General features: G+C 46.4%; 1 protein-coding gene across 3 annotated transcripts in view; it reads right to left on the reverse strand.

The window, feature by feature from the left end:
* The window catches only part of PAN2 (poly(A) specific ribonuclease subunit PAN2), a 1,342,435-nt gene that overhangs the window by 682,352 nt on the left and 639,969 nt on the right, over positions 1-20,114 (reverse strand). The gene's annotated exons all lie outside the window — the stretch shown is intronic.

A 20,114-nucleotide genomic window follows, 5' to 3' on the forward strand; every position in this document is an offset into this window, starting at 1 on the left:
GCATGAATGCAAGTTAGATTTAGTTTAAAAACATGTTACAACTATTAGAAAATGCAACATTTCAACAATAACAAGCTGATAAGGTAAGTCGCAGGGTTGAGTGGTACAATTTAACATCAAGCAAAGTTTAAGTTCATTAAAGACAGGCTAATGACCATAAAATGTTCGGCTCACAAAACAGCGTACGTAAAATTCTCTCTAAGAATAAAAACCCTAATACTTCAACCATTTACAAAAACACATCAGGGCAGTTTTTCACGTTTACTTTTTACAATCATTAACAATTACTTTCTACCTCTCACATTGGCTGCAGTTTCTTTGCATGAAAGCTGGCTGTCTTCTACAATCACTGCAAAAATACCCTCACTGGAGGTCTATCAATCAGCACCCGTTGATCTCACTTAAGGGCAAGGTTATTTATTGAAAACATGCCTTTGTAGTGGACCCTGCCCTTTGTGGGGCGTCTACAACACAGTAGTCTGGAGAATATGTCTAAAACTGAATTTTTATGTAAAAAGCGTGAAATTTGGCAGAAGAGTTATGTATCCCCAAATTGTCATTTTAAGCATAGTAGGCCTTGACACCAAGCACATTAAACAATATTGGAAAATGGATGCTGGAATAAGTATTTTTACTTGCAACTCCTGAACAGATCAACACATTTCACTTTTATTTGGTCATAAATCTATTCTCTATAAAAACGTTTCCTCAAGAGCCACCACAGTACCTCAAAATTGTGCTGACATACTGATATAAGAAATTAACTGCCTTGTTCAAGTCTAATTTTTAAATGAAGAAAAATATTTAAAAAGGGACAATAATGTGTAGCCTAATTACCCCAAAGATGGGTTGCAACACTTGGTGGTGTGATTGAGGGCCTAGGGAATTCATTTTTTGCTCCATTATACCTTCATTTGCGATATGCAAGTTGTAACAAAGGTGCTGCCAGGTTTAACAAGGCTGAAGTTCAAGGACAGTGGAGTAAGTGGGACCTGTACCTGTATGAAGCTTGTTGATTGGAAGAATAAGTTATTCACCTTTGGTAACGGCCTTACTGGTGAAAACTATCTAACCACAAATTCTTCATCTTAGAATACTCCACAGGCGCCACACTGGATCCAGAAACTTTTTACAGCAGTACTTCCACGTACCATTATGGGGCACTGTGTAGCTCCGCACCGCTCTGGAAGGGACAGAGTGGATCGCCATACAAGTGCCCGTCCTGCGCACAGACGTCAGTTTCTTGCTAATCTCTACTGGGATGTCAGACGTGGAGCATGAACAATTGTTAGCCCCAGTGTGCAGATTTTAAATTTGGGACCTTTTTAGATGATAAAAAAGCCTACCCCACACACCGAGGAGGTTAGAAGATAAAAACCTGCAGTTAGTATCTATCAGAAAGAGCATTACTGAAGGTAAGTAACTAGTTCTTCTGAAAACTGTAGGTTTGTCACCCTAGATGCATACCAAAGCAGTACGATCCCAGGTGTGGGCTCTATGAAGCGGAATCAGACCAAAAGGTATTGTAGGACCAAGTGGGCGAAATGTCCTTCCAGCCAGACCTGGCTGTTAAGGCAGTAGTGATTCATGAACATATGCACCAATTCCCACGTCACAGCCTGGAGGATGTCAAGAACAGACACTCCACACGCCAACACAGTGGGAGCAGCCTTAGCCCTGGTGGTATGGGCCCACATACACCTTACAGCAGCTGCTTTTTGGCCATTGTTTAGCAGATCTTAATGCAGGGGACTGTCAAACTACATAGGGTTCTCGTCTGCACAGCCTTCCTCTTCTTCACCCTAAAGAACCTGACAAAAAGCTAATCAATCGAACAGTGTTGATAGATTGCCCAACATGGAAACGTGTCACAACATTAGCAAAGAAGGCCGCCAAGGTTCTCAACACCAATTTATCTGAAATAAAACTGGTGTAGGGTGGTTGCACCGAAAGTGGCTGAAACTAACTCACGAGATGAGGAAGTAATCGCAATGCAGAAGATAGTCTTCAAATTCAAGATACACCACAAGACTATTGGCTCAAAAGGCGTGCACATGAGAAACGTTAAGACCAAATTAAAGTCCCACTGGGGCATCGCAAACTGTTTGGGAGGTAACAGGTTTTGCAAACCTTTCATAAACTCATCACAACAGGTGGTTTAAACAAGGATACTTGGTCCAGCAAAGGTAAAAAGGCTGACTGGTTAACAGTGACCACTACAAAGCCTGGGAGAGCCAATGACAAAAAGAACAAAAGAACATCTGAAAGCTTGGCTTATAAAAGGTCAACCTTGTGGCTGCCACACCAAGCTACAAGTCTGTTGCAGCGCACAGCATAAATGGACTTCATAGAACGGGGGTGTTGCGGCAAGAAATGACATCCACCATTTTAGGCAACAAATCAAACTGAATCATCTTTCACCACTCAATCTCTACACATGAAGGTGTAGATTGCCAAGGCTCAAATGATGGAACCTGCCTTTTGCTGTAACAGAAGATCCTCTCAAAGTGAAAGCCTACTCAGAGAACAGATGTCCGAGCCCAGAAGTGCCAGGTGTGAGAAAGTGCCATCTTTCTTGCATGGTATGCCCCCACTTTTTGCTGAATTGCTGAATGTACTTTGACTGAGTGTGCCCTGGACTCCTGCCAATCAGGTGCCCAGGGCCTATGTTCCTTCCCTAAAACACACAAAACCCAAATTGGCAAACCCTGGCCACATGTCAGCCCCTGGTAAATGGTACCCTAGGTACCCAGGGCCTTGTGACCAGGGAAGGCCTCTAAGGGCTGCAGCACCCATTGTGCCACCCTTAGAGGCCCTGTACCCTTACACACACACACTGCCTTTGCAGGCTGGGTGTCTGGGTGCAAGACAAAACAAAGTCGACATGGCACACATCCCTGTGTGCCATGCCCATCACCTACACTGCCATTGCATACATCAGCCACCCCTCTAGCTGGGTGCCTTATGCCTAGAGCAGGAGCCCTGTGCCCCTACAGTACCCAGGTCCATTCCTGAGCACTGTAAGTGCAGTGCTGCCATTTAAGAGCACATGGTGCTGAGAGCTCGTCAAACACGAACTCCACAGCACCATAATGGCAACACTGAAGACTGAGAAGTTTGGTATCAAACTTCTCAGCACATTAAACCCACACTGATGCCAGTGTGGGATTTAATGTACCAAGCACCCCAGAGGGCATCTTAGAGATGCCCCCTTAAACCTAACCTACAATCCACGTCTGCTCTGAGGCTGCCTAGGCTGCCACACAGCAGACATGTTGCTGGACCCCTGGGTGGGAGGGCCCCCGCTCTCCTGGGCCTGCAACAATGCACATCCAGGGCGAGGTGCTAAATCTCCTCCTCCAGGATGGGCAGGGGGAAGCTTCAAAGGCATGCCGCCTCTGTGAGCTTCCCCAGGCCACTGCAACCCCCCACTCTGGCGGGAAGCTTGGCCGGAAACCCCAAATAAAGACAGGGGATGTGCCAGCCTGCCAACCCCACCCCTCAGGTGGGGGAGGCGAGGTGAAGCACATCTCCGGGCTCTCGCCATCTTGAAGATGGGAAGCCCTACCCTATCAGGACTAGGCTACTGCCCCCCTCCCACAGGAGAGAGGCAGGATAGGGGGTGTACCCACCCCAGGACAGGGACCCATTGGTCCCTGCCCTTCACCTATCTGTAACACCCCTAAATCTAGTATTTAGGGGCACCCTGAACCTTCCTTCCCCAGATTCCAGATTCTGAAATGCAAAGAGCAGCAAGAAGAAAGAAGACCTGCCCTGCAGCTGCTAAGAAGAGGAAGACACCAACTGCTTTGGCCCCAGCCCTACCGGCCTGTCGACCCTCGAACCTGCTCCTGCTCCAACCCGTCATCTCTTGTGGCCAGCAACCTCACAAACCCCGGAGGACCTGGCTACCTTTTGGCTCTAAGCCCCTGGGACTCCCATGAGTAGAGTCTCTACTCAAAACCTACTTCTAATCCCTGGCAGCAGCCCGGAAATGCGAACCCAGCACACTCTGCACCAGCCAAGCCTGGCCAGTGCCGGAGTGAACAAAGACCACGAGGACGACCCCACGGCGACTGTGACCCCGAGTCCGGCACCCAAGGACCTCCCTCGACACTCCTGAAGAAGCCTGCAGCCTCAGAACAAGGTCCCCCCCCTACTGCGATCGACAGAGGGTAAGATTACCCGACACCAAAAGGCACCCCTGCACGCGGCGCCCCGCGGCCCCCTGTGCCCAATTCCGGGGTACCTACCTATTCTCCAACTACCCAACTTACCTCTCGAAGTGGTGGTGGCACCTGAAGAAACCTCGTCCCGGAGCTTGCAGTCTTTTTCTAAACCGGAGATTTCCCATTGAAATCAATTGAGCACCCGAAGGCTCAAAAGCACCCTGCACCCAGCCGCCCGAGTGGCCCTGGCAGTGCAACCTCTACACCTACCTACTTCCCCACTTGCCCTGAGTAAGTGACCAGGAGCCCAGCTCCCACAGCCGCGTGGCTTGCTAGTCAGCAGCCACCAACCAAGGCCCCCCTATCCATCATAGGATAACATTTGGCCTAACTCTCTCTGCACCCGGCCGCCCTAGAGTCGCTGAGGGTGAACCAACTGTACCTACCTGACCCTGGGGGACCCCTGAGTCTATGCCCAGAGCCTCAACTCTGCCAGTCGAGTACTTACCTTTCAACAGATAACTCTATTTTCTTCATAGGGTAACATTGACTGGCTTTTTCCTGAAATTTCTTCTAAGTGTGGACTTTTCAAATCTTAAAATATTCACCAAAAATCAGCCGAGTAACGAAAACGAAAATACTCACCTGCTCTTAGGTGAGCTCCCAGTACTGGATCTTGGTCCCCAGCATTTTCTCCCATAGGAAATCATTGACTGTTTTTCTGTGAAATATCTTCTAAGTGTCAATTTCTGCAATCTTTAAATATTCTTTAAAAATCGTATATCTGAAAACGTAATTACTTACCTGTTTTGGATAAAGGTCCCAGTACTGAGTCTAGGTACCCAGTACTGGATTACAAAAGTAACGAGAACATACTGTACCTGCAACTTGAATTTTCTTCCATAGGGAATCATTGACTGTTTTCTTTGAAATATTTTCCAAGTGTCAACTTTTAAAATAGCTAAATATTGTTTAAAAATCATCACAGTAATTAAGTCGACTTTCATCACTTGATTCTAAGTACTGACCCAGGACTGAATCTAGGATCCAGTCCTGGAATTCCAAAAGTAATCCTAAAAGTAATCTGTTGCAAATAACTTGAAATTTCCATTGAGCTCAATGTATTGTTGTGTTTAAAATAGTGTTGCCTATTGCAACCACTTGTAACTGTTTACAAAAGTCAATTGCATATTGCAAAAGTATTTATATAAAGCATCTCATTCTGAGAAAGTATATTTTAATGCCAAGTGTTGGTTCTAAAATAAAACAAGCATATCTTTTTTATATATAAACCATTGGCCTAGAGTTCAGTTATTGAGTGTGGGAGACCATTTGCTGACTGAGTGTGTACAACAAATGCTTTACACTGTCCTCTGATACTGCCTTACTGCTCGACCAAGCTACCACTTTAGAGAGTAAGGTTATATCTAACTTTAGCCTCTGCCAAACCTCTGGGGACTGTGGACTCTGTACACCCTGTAGCTATTAGGGAGCAGTATATACAGAGCCACTTTCTCACACCAGGTAATACAGCCTTCTGGCCCAAACCAGAGTCACTAGGATGACTTGGGCCTGGGCATTTCTATTATTTATCAAAACTTGGTGGAGGGAGAGGAGTGGGCTGCGAGGTTTTGTGGGTGGAGATGGTAGTGGAGGGCATAGGCGGGTGGGGGTTTAAAGCATACAGACGTCCTGTGTTCGATTCCAGCGAGACAGCGGCAAAAGATCTAGCCAGAGTTCTTCCCACTGTCGTAAAATGCTCTGCACCACCTCTGGATGTATACACCACTCGTTAATTGTCCGTCACTGCTTGTTTCGATCGTGCACTTAACCATTCAAGGATACTGCCAGGTGGTTCGCGATCAGAAATAGGCCTTGATGCTCCAACCTACTCCAGAGCTTCCTGGCACAAGAACCAGGAACCCACTCTGCCCTGCTTGTTGCAATATCACATGGAGGAGGTAGTGTTCGTGAGAACCTGCATCACTCACCCTCCCCCTATGTACGACAGAAAGGCCTTCAGAACCAGGCAAATGGCCTGTCCTCTGATCTCCAACTCCCCCAGATGGCCTCCCCAACCCAGTAGTGACGTGCCCGTCACCATTGTCAGCTCTGGGGAGGGAAGGGAAAGGAAAGGGGCCTCCAGCTTGACCAATTGCTTTTGAGCAGCCACCACTGCAAATCACGAGCGCTCTCTTTCAATATTTGGATGAGATACAATAGATTGTTTGTGACGAGCCTACTGGAACTTCAGATACCATTGCAGAGTCCATGTGCCACCTGCCGTAGTCGATCATGAATATGCAGGAGGAGTTTAAAAGTCAAAGAATTCGCAGTGCTGCTTCCGCTGAGATCCAGGACCGAGGCTGAAACATCGGGAACATATCTCAAACGTCCTGGACTGGTTGTGGAGGATGGAAGACCTTGAACTACACTGTATCCAGGACAGCTCCAGTGAATGGCAACCTCTGGCAAGTAGTCTAGTGCAACTTCCATTTCTTTTGATCGCAAACCCCAATGATTTCAAGAGGTTCGCCATCATCTGGGGGTGGTCCACAACTGACTGTGGTGAGCCCGTCTTCAGCAGCAAGTTGTTGAGGTAGGGCAAAACTAGTATCCCAACATCAGCCACATCCACAGTCACCACTTTCGTGAACACAAGTGGAGTGCTGGGGAGCCCAAAGGGGAACACTGCATACTAGAAATACTCATGGCCAACCTTGAACCGTTAGTAACATCTGGGGGAATGCAGGATTGATAAACAAAATGTGTGTCCTGTAAATCCAGGACACCATCCAGCCCCCCAAGTGAAAGTGAGCATTTTGAATTTGTATTTCCACAGGAAAGCATTTGGAGATCAATGGTCCAGTATAAGGCAGAGACCTACATTCATTTTCAGCACAAGGTAGCAGCAAGAGTAACAACCTTCTTCTGTTTGAGTACGGAACCCTCTCAATAGCAACTTTACAGAGCAACGTTTGCACCTCCTGAAACAAAATAGAGAGGTGCTCCTCTGAATGTCAGTTGGCCGTGGGGGAAATGGAGTAAAAAGAAAGGGTCGTGCACAGCCATGCTGACCATTTTGTATGGCCCATCTGACGGATGTAATGCATTGCTACCCTGAGAGGAAAAACTGAACCCTGCCCCCTCACGAGATGAGTGTGCAGCTGAGGGTAAACTGAAGCAGCTTAGTGGTTGCTGTTTCAGGGGAAGGGGACTGAGATGACTGGTGCCCTTGCTGGCCTGCATGTAGTATCGGAGGCCAGCACAAACCATGTATCTATCTACGTCTTCACCCAGGTCTTCTGGGACCGCTGGCAAGATGCCATATCCCAAAGTGCATGTGTATAGCGACCAAACAGACGGCACTGACTGAGCTCAATGCCAGGCCAGCTGAGAACATTTGTTTTCCGAGCGCTTCAATCCTCTTGGTCTCCCTATCGGGAGAAGTTGTGGAGAATGAATTGGGGCTCACCTTGCTGGTTGAAGCCTGTACCACCAGGCTCTATGGGGTTGGGTGTTTAGTGACAAAATCCAGTTGCCAGGTTCTGGTGAGTGATGCCTGGCCACCTTCATATTCACTAGGGGGCAAGAAAAACGGTTTGACCAACTGCCCATCAAGGTATCCGTGAGGGACACGTTAAAGTGAAGCAAGGGCTGAGATGCGGTTGGCCTGTGTTGCAGAATTTCCACAAGAACTTAGTCTTGTTCTTGACTGAAGGCAGCTGCACTTCCAAGACCTCAGCTGCTCAGCGGACCAATATTGCAAATGATGCACTCTTCTGTTGGTGGTCCAAGTGGTGAGTCCAATCCTATCAGAGGAGGTATCAAGTCTACTGGCCTTTTTTAAGTCCAAGTAAAAATGATCATCATCATAATGGGGGGAGAAATCACCATCCCCCCCTCCCCATCATCATCATCCTTTTCCTCTGGTGGTGTACCTTATTCAGAGTCGGTGACAAAAAGATAAGAGAGCCACTGCTTGTCTGTCCACCCTGGTAGAGACATTGGTACAGAGTCAGGCTGTATGACAACCAGTTGCACTTTAATAATTTCGTAGCAAGACATCAGTTGCTGGGAAAGAACTCAAAAGCAGGTATCCGACTGGAGGCCCCTGCCATTCCTTGGGACCTCAAAGCACACTATAGAAGACAGAGGTGAACCAAAATCTGCAGCATGCCTCTTTGAAAATCTCAATCTGCTGAGGCAATGCCGATGGTCCAGGAAACTTGATGTGACCAAGGGGTCAGTTGGGGACCGGCTAACATTATGGTGCCCTTGCGCTCTTGTTTTTATGTTAATAGAGGACTTCAAGTATGAGATTGACCCCTAGCGGTAAAGGCCCAGGGAGTGAGGAGGCAAAGCCCCTGAACTAGAGCAGGACTTGCATGAGGGTCTCGACTCCCTATATTCAGTGGCATACAGCTATGCCACTCTGTCCTGGATCAACTTCGGTTGAATGAGGGAACACTTGTAACACAAATGTTTTTTGTCCTGAGTCTTTAGAGCAGTTGGTAAGCTAGCAAATTTGGGAGCAGAGAACCGGATTCGCTTCAGAAGGCACAGAAAGAAATGAACTGAAGTAGGAGTGGCAATTAAATGCAGTCCCACGCTGTCCCTTCCAGGGCGGAATGGAGTCAGCATGGAGTCCCACAGCACCTCCTACTAGCAGGCAGGAGCATTGCTGGAAAAAGATTCCAGATCCAGAATGGACCCTAGGGCGCACTCCAAGGTGAGGAATCTGAACTGAGACGTGTCTATCATAAACTATCTGCATGGGATGAAACTATGAAGAGACGTTTTAAGAAGTGAAAAGTGATAGTGTGTCTGACACAAAAGGAAGGTCGGCTACGGACTTAGTGAAACATTTTTAGTCAACAAAACAAAACCGGAGAAATATGCTATCCTGATTATGCTACTGGAAACTCCGCTTCAGGCTACTGAATCTCCACGAAAGTGAGACTTTAGATCAACTTGATAGCAATGAAATTAAAGCTAACTTCATCCAGTTGAAGCTATATTCCACAGTAAGGGCAATGTGTGCTCCAATCAGAAGAAAGTGCACTGTGCTACTGAGGGATGGTGGAAGAAAAGTAAGCAAGAGGATCCTTCCATATCTAATAATGCACAGGGATCGGAAAGTGAATGCGATGCCCCAACAAATCAAGTTGGGAGTGGAAAGAAGTTTCAGCCATGACAAGAACAGATTTTTTTTTTGTGATAGTATAGATACAGGGATGCAGAACAAACTACCCATTACATCAACTTTTAATATGGATACCCATTTAAGGCAGTATACCTTTGAATCTGCAAGATAAAGGGCTACTACCCAAGCTAAGTGTCGAAGACATGACTGCTATGGGTGTATTAAACCATGTAGATTGCTACACGTGCTTATATCCTGAGAACAGCAAACGAGCCAGAAATTCAAATTATTAATCAGTGTTTGATAGTCAGAAACCCATTTGAAGGGCTTATAACTTTCATTCGAATCACTGTGAAAAAAATATGCCAGCTTTTAAACTGTGTGAGATTAAGCAGCTCAACTGTAGAATCGATCAGCTTGGAGGAAATGTGTCCAGTGTTAATTTTTCAAGGTTATAACAAAAATTAGGCACATTTTCCTAAACCTAATGATTTCACAGTGGGGTGGCATATGTTAATACTTGCAAATAAGAAATTCAGACACTCTCTGCTGCTATGTTCCAGAGTTAGGCCCCTGTAGCAACGCTGCACATTTTCTTACATTGCAGTCTTTCTACACTATAACATTTTACAATTACCTTTTGCACATATTTGTGTGCATGACAATGTTGGATTAGTTGCTCTGAAACTGCTTTGCTTACACATTTTGCTTCGCGCAAAATTATCATGATGTCTCAAACACGGACTACAAGGCCTTTGCACATGCTGTACAAATGTCATTCTGTCTACATCCATGGGACAACACGTTTATCCGAATACCCATAACAATGCTAATCTGAACATACATCGCAAAGATGCTTTTTATTATGAATAAGCCTTTCCGCCGATTAGTCAGATGAGACAATTCTGTTGACATCGAGAGGTCCCTGCATGCAGATGCTTTGCGAAGCAGCTGCCTAACATCTCTTTCAGGGGTGTCCGGTTCGTGACCAAGGCGAAGGCCTACATTCTGTCACGCCAGGTAATGGGGTTGGATCATACTATGGGAAGATGCTTAGCTACACAATCACGCACATCCTAGAAACACACAGGGTAGGGATTGCCGAATAGGAGTATGCCTGATTACTACCTTGTTTTATATACCTGCTTATATACACTGTTCTTAGCACCGTGGTGGAATTATACGCGTTATTCACTATTTTGGTGCTTTTAGTCACTTTCATATGCTTCCGTCTACTGATTATCGCATGGTTCAATAAATATATTGAAACCGTCCCATTGTGTATTTCTGTATAATTCTCTGAGAACAAGAGAGCATGAGTGAGCGCAAGGGTTCTAGATCGCTTACCACGATCCCTAAAGGGGTCAGGGTTGTCATGTTCAGTGGTTGCCAGAAACCATTAGCTCCCTGTTTGGGTTAGGGGAGCTTATGGTGGCACTGTGAACTAGCTGGTCTCTAGGCCAACATATACTATGGGGTGCATGGCATCTGTCTAGGCAGCTCACCCAAGGTTTAAGTTTTCCACAAACACACATTCTACGGATTAGTGAAAACTACACGACACTGCAGCAAAAAATTTCATGTTGGCGATTTGGAATCATGGAGGTTGGCACAAGCAGCACTCAGATACTCTACTATACAACCAATCATCCTTTTCTGGATCACAAAGGTGGTGATCAAGAAAATAAATCCTTGCACAGCTCAGACTCCAGCACCTGCGATAACGCGTGGCTTAAGAATACAAAGCGAGGTACCGTATGGCTCACAACCAAGTCTTGCCATTGTAGAACTAACCGCTTTTGAAACATTCACTCAGTAGTATAGGAGAGTAGGATCTGCACTTATGTTGCCCCCACTTTTTTTCTGATGTATACACTGGTTTCTGGCCCTAGTCTGGCTGGGTCCCTGCTAATCAGGGCCCCAGTCTCTCTGTTCTCTCTAAACGATTTGGTGTGCATATTAGATGCACTAGTGATTGGATACTGTGGTACCTTATGAGCCCCTAGTATATGGTACCTTAGATACCTAGGGCATTGGTACTTCACAGGCCTACCAGGGGCTGAAGCATGTATTATGCCACCCCTGAGAAGCAGACTCAATCTGACACCACAGGCCTGCTACTGCAGCCTGTGTGAGGTAGTGTTAGCACTCCTCACAGAGGTATAGGTTCCTATATCTCACCGTACACACATATAAACCTATCAGCCACCCCTACGGCAGGCCCTATCAATCCTGAGGGCAGGGTGCTTGGTTTACTATGTGAGGGGGTGCCTCTGCATGAGCAGGACCCCTCTGCAGCTACTAGAGTCTATTCTCTATGGCTGCTTGTGGATGCGGTTAAACCATATACTATTAAGTGCATTAAAATGCTAACTTTGGAATGACTGCATCAAAACATGTTGTGTTTGGTGGCAAACAACTTGGAATCATACCTCCACACCAGTAACTGGTGTGAGAGTATGATCCCACCCTTCTAGAGGGGATGACATGTACCCACTGTACTAAACGACAGAAATCCGAAAGAGCCCTGGTATCACAAAATGGATGCCACCAGCACAGACACTGGGCTGCCCTCCTGCTGCTGACAAACTTGCAGTGGAGGGAGCCCAACAAAAGGCATCCTGTCACAGGGAGGTGTCACCACCTTCCAGACAGGATTTACTGTATTGGAGCTGGGTGGGTACACTCTTAGAGTGCTTTGAAGTCCTGCACTGGGGGAGCAGTAGGCTCCTCTGTGCATATGCCAGCTCAAACCGGTTCAGGGGCTACCTGTCCCTGCTCTGGCGCAAAACTGGACAAAGGGAAGTGGGTGTAACCACCCCCTAGCCTGACCCTTCCTAGAGGAGTGGTCAAAGAGCTAGTCCCTCCCCTATCTTCACTATAAGATAGCAAGCATTGCCATTGCAATTCAGATAACCCTGGACGACGCTCTACAAAGAAGAAACCTGGCCCTTCGACATTCCACTACCTTTGGAAGACAGAAGAATCTCCCTTGGAGTCAAGGAGTGACTCCCCTGCTTGGCAGGCACCAAAAACCTTAATCAACGGTTGCAAACTTTCCCGCTCCCGCCGGAGTTCGAAGTCCCTGCTGCCCCGGAAGTGGATTTCCTGACTTCTCGACGGTCATTGCGAGTCCCCAGCGAAGCTGTGGCGAGTGGACCCCACGAGTGACTAGGAACAGCAATACCCGGGGACCGTGCACTATTGTCGAGTGCAAACCCTAAACAATGTTCTACGAACTTGTGCATTGGACCATTTGTGGCCCAAGCCTCCAGCAGGTTTTACAGCGAAAATCAGAGGCCTACCCAGTCCCGAGTGACCATGGGCTCCTGTGAAGCATTTCCTGAAGAGGCGTCTTCGCGATCACTTGCCCGTTGGCTAGTGGGTCCCCCGAAAACTTTCCTATCGACTCAAAGGGCTCCCCTGGTTGCTCCAGGCCTGCCCTCACTTACCCTTGCTGGGTGAGTCACTCAGACCTTGTTGGTTTGCACCATCGAGTTTCTTCAGTCTACACGAGACTTGCAGTTGCCAAGGCTTGTTGGCTCCAATCCAGTTGCCGACACCGCCATCCGTCGCAGACGTCGTGGGACACTCCGAATCCAGCTGATGGTCATCGTCGAACTCTCCTGGACCTCGTGAGCTTAGAGTCAAAACACCATCGACGACCTGAAATCACCCGACATTCGTGGCCATCCATCTTCCTGGCCACCGGTCACTGGCAAGTGACTTTGAACACTGTCCCTTCAATTTTCAGGTCTTCTCCATCTTGAATCCAGGCTTGGATTCCACCGGACACTTCTTCAGTCGACGCAAGCAGCAAGTCTTCTTTGGTCTCCATAGAAAACAGCGACGCGACCCAACACCAAAAGACACCTATGCACCCGGCTTCCCTGGGTGAGGTAACTCGTGCACTCGGGTGCCCTAGTGTGTGTTGGCCCTCGAAGTACTTACCTTGTAAGTGGCTTGCTTGTAGTCTTCCTCGAAGTACCCTAGAACTTTAAAAATTAAACCGCGACTTGTGCCATTATAATCAATAGGGAACCCACACACTGCACGCGTCTCCCGTGGGCCTGTTACTTACCTGCTAACACTGCAGTAGTGAAGCCCAGCGATTCCCCAGGCCCTAGGCCTTGTCATTTTGCAAGTCGACATCCTTATACCATTTTCTTAGTATATGGTCTGGTACGCCCCTAGGGCTCCAGCCATATTTGTGCTTAATTTATTGTGAAACGTTGACATTTGAACGTGTACCTGGTTTCTAATCTCATAAAGAGATTAGTAGAGTGTGTCTAGTAATAAATACATATATATTTGATATATATGCCTGTGTGGTGTGCTTTAATTTGGTAATTCAAGAGATTATAAGGTAAAACGAGCTGCTTTACATTCCTCTGAGACTTAGCCTGAAGGCTGCTCTCCACAGCTACCACTAGGATAGCTTTCTTTAAAAAGGTTGTCTTAAACCTATCTACCAAAGGAGTCGAATTGGACTGGTGCAAGGTGGCCACTATAACTAGTGACCAGCATATGCAAGGCCAACTTCTCACAAGTAGCATCACTAAAGCTCGAGACACCATTTCCAGTCCTTGTTTGGCTCTTACGTTCACTTAAAAACAAGATCCAAGCGCCTTACGGAATTCCTATTTCGTTTCTGCATATCTGTCTCTTCAGCTTCTCAGCTGAACTGCAGAAGTTAATTGTGGCTCACTTTCCTAATACTGGTGATGTAAACCTTTAAATTCAAAAACTGGTATCTTTACACCCTTGCTTTTGAAAACACCGCTCACACCCCCACTGCAACAAATGCAGAGGTGGTATTCCATCAGACTGGAATTTTGTTACAAGGAAACCAGTGGTACAAGTAAAATGATCGAAATCAGCAAATGTTCCTCCAACAAGGGGACAAAATTTCCTACAAATTATTCATTTGAATTTCCAGCTGCTGTTACCAAGATAAAAAGTTATCTTCCGAAATCCCTGGTCTTGAATGTCATTCAGAAGAATTGGCAGATTAAATAATTGCTGTTGAGAATACTTGGAACAGGAATGCATCTGAGCAGCTTGAAAAGAAAGAGCAATGATAAAGCAAACTTCATGCAGGTTGCTTTGCTTTCTACTCTGCTCAGTAGAAAAGAGAAACAACCCCTGACAACCATGAGAACTTGTCTCTTACCCTTATTTCAAGGGTATGCTGAGTAAGCTGCTATGATACATCATTCACAGATGTTAAGAAACAGTCATTTTGAATCTAGGGCAGTCTAGGAAAATACTCCTTGCTGCATTGTCACCCCCTAACTTTTTGCCTGTCTGATGCACTTTGACAACCCTAAGGCAGGGTGCACTATACCACAGGTGAGGGCATGACAGAATGAGCAGTATGCCCCTACCGTGTCCGAGTCCATTCGTGGACACTGCAAGTGCAGTGAAGCTATTTTGAGTACATGAGCTGGGAGTTTGTCAACACGAACTCCACAGCTCCATCATGGCTTCGCTTAAGAAGGATAAGTTTATTATAAAATGCACTCAGAGGGCATCTTGGAGATGCCCCCTGAAAAACGACCAAATACTAGTTTCTTTGCTGACAGGTCCCAGCCAGCCACCACCAGATAGGTTTTTGACCTCATGGGGTGAGAGCCTTTGTGCTCTAGAGGTCAGAAACACAGCCTACTCTGGGTGGAGGTGCTTTTCACCCCCCCCCCCCCCCGAGCAAGAACAGCAACACTTGACAGTGAGCCTCGAAGGTTACCCCTTTGTGTTATGCTGATTTTGGGTAATGGAGATGCCCCCCAGGTCCTCACGACACTTTGGCAGCAGACCAGGTGGGAAAATTAATAAGCAGAGTAGGAGTGCCCACCTTTGCCTGTCCCACCACTAGGGTCGCCAGGACCGGAGGTGAAACCCTCTCTTGAAAATTCTCTATCTTGATTTGGGGAATTAGGCCCAATCGAACAGGGATGTGCCCCTCTCCCAGAAGGGAGGGGACACCTAAAGGGTGTAGTCGCCTTAGGGGGACAGTAGCCATTGGCTACTGCCCCCAGACCCCCACTAACACGCTTACATTTATTATTTGAGGTCTCCCCTTAACCTTGTTCCTCAGATTAGACGAGCTAAGAAAAAGGACTTAAGAGCCAGGCAGCAGTGGAGAAGACAACTGACTTTGCCCCAACTCTACTAGCCTGCCTCCTCCTTCAGCGACCCTGCTCCAAGAAACCAGCATGGCCGACAGCGAGCAACCTCCTAGAACCCTGGAGACCTGAGCGGTCTTCAACAAGACTCTTTTTTCTCCTGTGGACATCGGATTTGTCCAGAAAGAAACTAACCAAAGGACTCCGCATACAGGCGGATTCATGAAACTTGCACCTTTCTGCACCCAACGCCCACAGCCCGGGTGGCCCACCGACCCAGTAAAGTCTCCCCGGCGATCCTGACCTGGAATATAGCATTGGACGACATCTCCTGAACTTCCCCATGAAGCCTGCAGCCTCATCCTGAATGGTCCTAATGACCGCAACCGGATCTGGTGAGAGAAACTGGAGGCCTAAAGACACCCTTGCACTCGCAACCCCCAGGCCCTGGCATGCCCAACTAACGGTGTGCCGGCATCCCCCCACTATCCAACTTACCTCCCCAGTCATCGGATTCGTTTAGACAGTCTTCTGAACTGAGCCTGCAGCTGTATTCTCCAACCAAGGGTCTCCATTGCTTTCTATAGGGCACTCAACGTCTCCTTTGCACTCTGCACCCAGCCGCACCTGTGCCGCTGGTGGTGCATTCTCAGTGCTATTTGGTGGCCCCTCCAGTGCTGACCTCAACCCCCAGGGCCTGTGCACCAGAACTGCAGGTACTTACCAGTAACCGGTGCCTCTTCGAGGTGCCCCCTGCCTCGCTAGGATAACATTGGGCCCAGTGACCTGTGCATCCGTCCGCCCCAGTGCCACTGGTGGTGCAGTACCTACCTTGGTCCCACCGTTGCCCAGTGTTGACCTAAACTTAAGGAGACAAGCTGAAAAACGTTTACATATCTGTAAGTTACTCACCTGTCTTTCCTACCATAGGATTGCATTGGTCTCACTGTATTGTACTAAGTTTTGATCCTGAATACAAAGTATCTTTTTCTACATTGAAAAGTATTTCATGGACATGCAAAGTATTGTTTGATGGTACCCAAACCTTTTGCCAGTAAAAATTTGAAATTTCACCTTGCCCTCTGATAAACCCAACTGCTCAGCCCAGCTACCACTAAATTGAGAGTAACGTATTATCTACTTTAACCTCTGCTATACCTCTGGGGACTCACTGGAATCTGTGCACACTAACTTTTTGGTATAGAATATACAGAGCCAGCTTCCTACCGGCACATACTTGTGATTACATGTGATCAACCACAAACGAACGACAAAAATTCAATGGCGTAGGCATAATACCAATGGAGATGACCACTGTTATTCTTGTAAGGTTCGTTGAGAAAATGGCATCCTTGAAGTGCTTAGGAGGCTTCGAAGACAACAGTAGCTGGCAAGCAAAACTTGCAATAGGGACAGCAGACTGACAGCTGCTCCCATTAATTCTTACCAGCACATCACATACCAGAATGAGCCTGGTCAAAGCTTAGGCAGGAAACTTAACAGGGGTACTACAGTGGAAGTCAAACTGACATCCTTTTTGAGGATGAGTTGCTTAAGTCTGAAGATGAAAAATAACCTCCATTTCAGAAAGGAAGAGCTGTAAACAAGGGAGATGTTGGTCTATACAAGCACTCTATGTCTAACCTTCAGTGGCTGTTCCATGTCCTTGCTCAAAATATCTAGGTACGGCTTGTTTCGTTTCACCAAGGGGCATATCATCCCTCCACAAAAAGCATTCAGGTGGTTTGAACAGTTTAAAAAAGGAGATTTCACTGTTATTTAAACAGGCTGTTCAACAATCAATGAAACGCATCACCATAATAATGCCCTAGTAATGAGCAGTAGGCTTAAAGGTCAACCCTCACTCATTAAAATGGATGGCTGTGCAGATCAGTTAGCCAGTTTTGTGAATACATTTGTGAGACTAACCACACCAGCTCAAAACGAGCAACCACCTCAGTTGTTCATTGTGCAAACATAGGAATGCCAATATACTCTGCAGTGCTCCTATGTAGGAGTTGATTCGGAGTGTGATAATTTTCAATTCCATGAACATGCTTTTTAAAACATTTGAAGGGAAAAACTATGTCAGTCCAAATTTTCTAAAACCTATTCAATTTTATTACTTTAAACAGATTGAGATTACCAGAGACAGAAAATAAACAAGCATTTTCAATGCAATAGGTCTCGCATTTGCGAGGGTTTAAGCTATTGGCATTAAAAATAACAATGCCTTTTATTTGTGCGTTTTTAAAAGGCACACACATATAAAAGGCAGTGTTGAATTATTTAATTAGAGCTCAAATTCTGGCAAATGCAAGACCACTATAATGGTTGCCACTCCTCTTTTTTTTAGACCCAGCTCGCATATTCAGGTTACCATGAGCAACGGCTAAACAAAGGGGAGTGGCCACCATTATATTGAAACTCATATGGTGCTTTCAACCAAAGTTTAAAAACAAAAAAAAGTAATTTCAAAAGCTCTGTAGCGCGGCCGCGAAGGTGAAAGCAGCCTACGCTGGTAATCAAATAATTAAATAGGCGCGGACGCTAAAGTGCATGCGGACCACTCCGTATATTAAATAATGAAATAAGCGCAGCCGCTATAAAGTGAACCTACTGTAATTTGAATAAAAATATATTACTATTTAAAACAAAGCGGTTGAGTGCTCCGCTTCCTTGAGTGGAATAGGGGAACAGCATTAAAGAAAATAGTGCTCCCCAACTTATCAAGCAGACCGTGTAACAACCGAAGTAAAAGGGTCAGTCCTTGTGGGAGGTTACAAGTGAAGACAAGGCGGTGCTAAGAAGGGACTAACAACCCTATGTACAAATCAGAAGCCAACATTTACGAAGGACAATGACATAAGCCAATTACAAATATGGGCAGAGAGAGGGTGAGTCTTCAAGAGCATACTCCAATACAGCATGCCTCGCAAAAGGAATCAAAATATACTCGATTGTCCATAGAAAATTTGGTCTTCATTAAATGACAAACACAAAATGTAAATTACTTTGATACATTACTAACAATATGAACTCTCTTTGCTATTTGAACATAGGTTTTGAATAAAACCCTACTTTTGTAATTAACTACTCTAACGTAGTAAGATTGTGTTAATTAATAGACATTTTTCATTGTTAAGAATTTAATAGACAAATAATTATCCTGCAGAAAAGCAGGACTATTTTTTGTAGAGAATTGATAGCTGTGCAAGTTTAAATTATCATTGAAAATGCCACTAGGTTTGCTTATGAATGTAAGACACTTATGTCACTGTTGGGTTTAGGGACTCAATAGATCATCATATATACACTTGGTTGAACAAGTTACTTACCTTCTATAACAATATATCTGTAAGTCGTGGTCGCCGTGGTAGCTACTTAGACGCCACCCGCGCACGCTGACGTCAGTTCATTACACGACTTTCCGTGCCAGAAACGAAGAGCCATTCAAAACACTGACCACTGGTGCACAAACCTAGGGCCCTGAAAGGATATCCTTAACCCTAGAAATAAGTTCGCAAATCGGGGAGGAGGGGTGGGGCAGTACGGAAATTATAACTAATGTTTCTTACAGATATATTGTTACCGAAGGTAAGTAACTTGCTCATCTGAAAGAAACACGTTAGTTATAGATTCCTTACCTTAGAATAGATACCCCAGCAATACCAACCCCAGTGGTGGGTGTGCGAACGAAGATCACACCAGAAAGTCGTGGAGAACAGAAAGTCTCTCCGGACTTGACTGTGAAGGCAGTAGTGTTTGGTAAAAGTGTGCAACGAAGCCCACGTAGCTGCCTGACGATTGTAATCTAGAGGAACTCCATGAACCCAAAGCAGTAGTTGCTGCCGTCGCCCTGGTGGAATGAGCGTGCAGCCCTACTGGAGGCTCCTCCTTTGCCAGAGAATAACAGTCTTTGATACACAAGACGACTCATTGGGAGATAGGCCGTTTGTGTATGGCCCGCCCATTCTTAGCTCCCACGTACCCAACAAAGAGATGGTCTACCCGGAACTGTTTGGTGCGATCCAAATAAAAGGAAAGCGCAAGTTTTGGGTCTAGACGGTGGAGCCTCTCTTCCTCTTTTGAATGATGCAGAGGCGGAAAGAAGGTGGGTAAAGTGATAGTCTGCCCGATGTGGAAGGCAGTGACAACCTTGGGCAGGAAGGATCGACGGGTCCTAAGGACAACTTTGTCCGGATGGACAGAGAGAAAAGGAGGCTTAGAAGAAAGCGCCTGGAGCTCACTCACTCGTCTGGCAGAGGTGATGGCCACCAGGAACGCATTTTTGAGAGTCAAGAGCCTCAAAGGACAGTTGTGAAGCGGCTCAAAGGGAGCGCACATCACATAAGTTAGAACCAGGTTCAAGTCCCACTGAGGGATAACGAAAGGAATAGGAGGGAAAAAATTAGTTATGCCCTTCAAGAAACGATCTATCAGCAGGGACTTGAAAAGGCAAGGCTGATCTGGAAGTAGACTGAATGCAGAAATGGCCAAAAGATAGCACTTGATAGTGCCCAGAACAGAGCCCTGCTGGGCTAAAGAAAAAAGAAACAGGGAGACCTCAGAAAGAGGGACAGAAAGCGGATCCACAGCCTTTGCTGTGCACCATGCCATCTGTTTCCCTCGCCGTTTCCCGCCGCTGCGTCCCCTGCGGCCCCGCCCCCGCTC

This window comes from Triturus cristatus, chromosome 4_2, assembly GCF_964204655.1.
Source record: "Triturus cristatus chromosome 4_2, aTriCri1.1, whole genome shotgun sequence".
NCBI classification, from domain to species: Eukaryota; Metazoa; Chordata; class Amphibia; order Caudata; family Salamandridae; genus Triturus; species Triturus cristatus.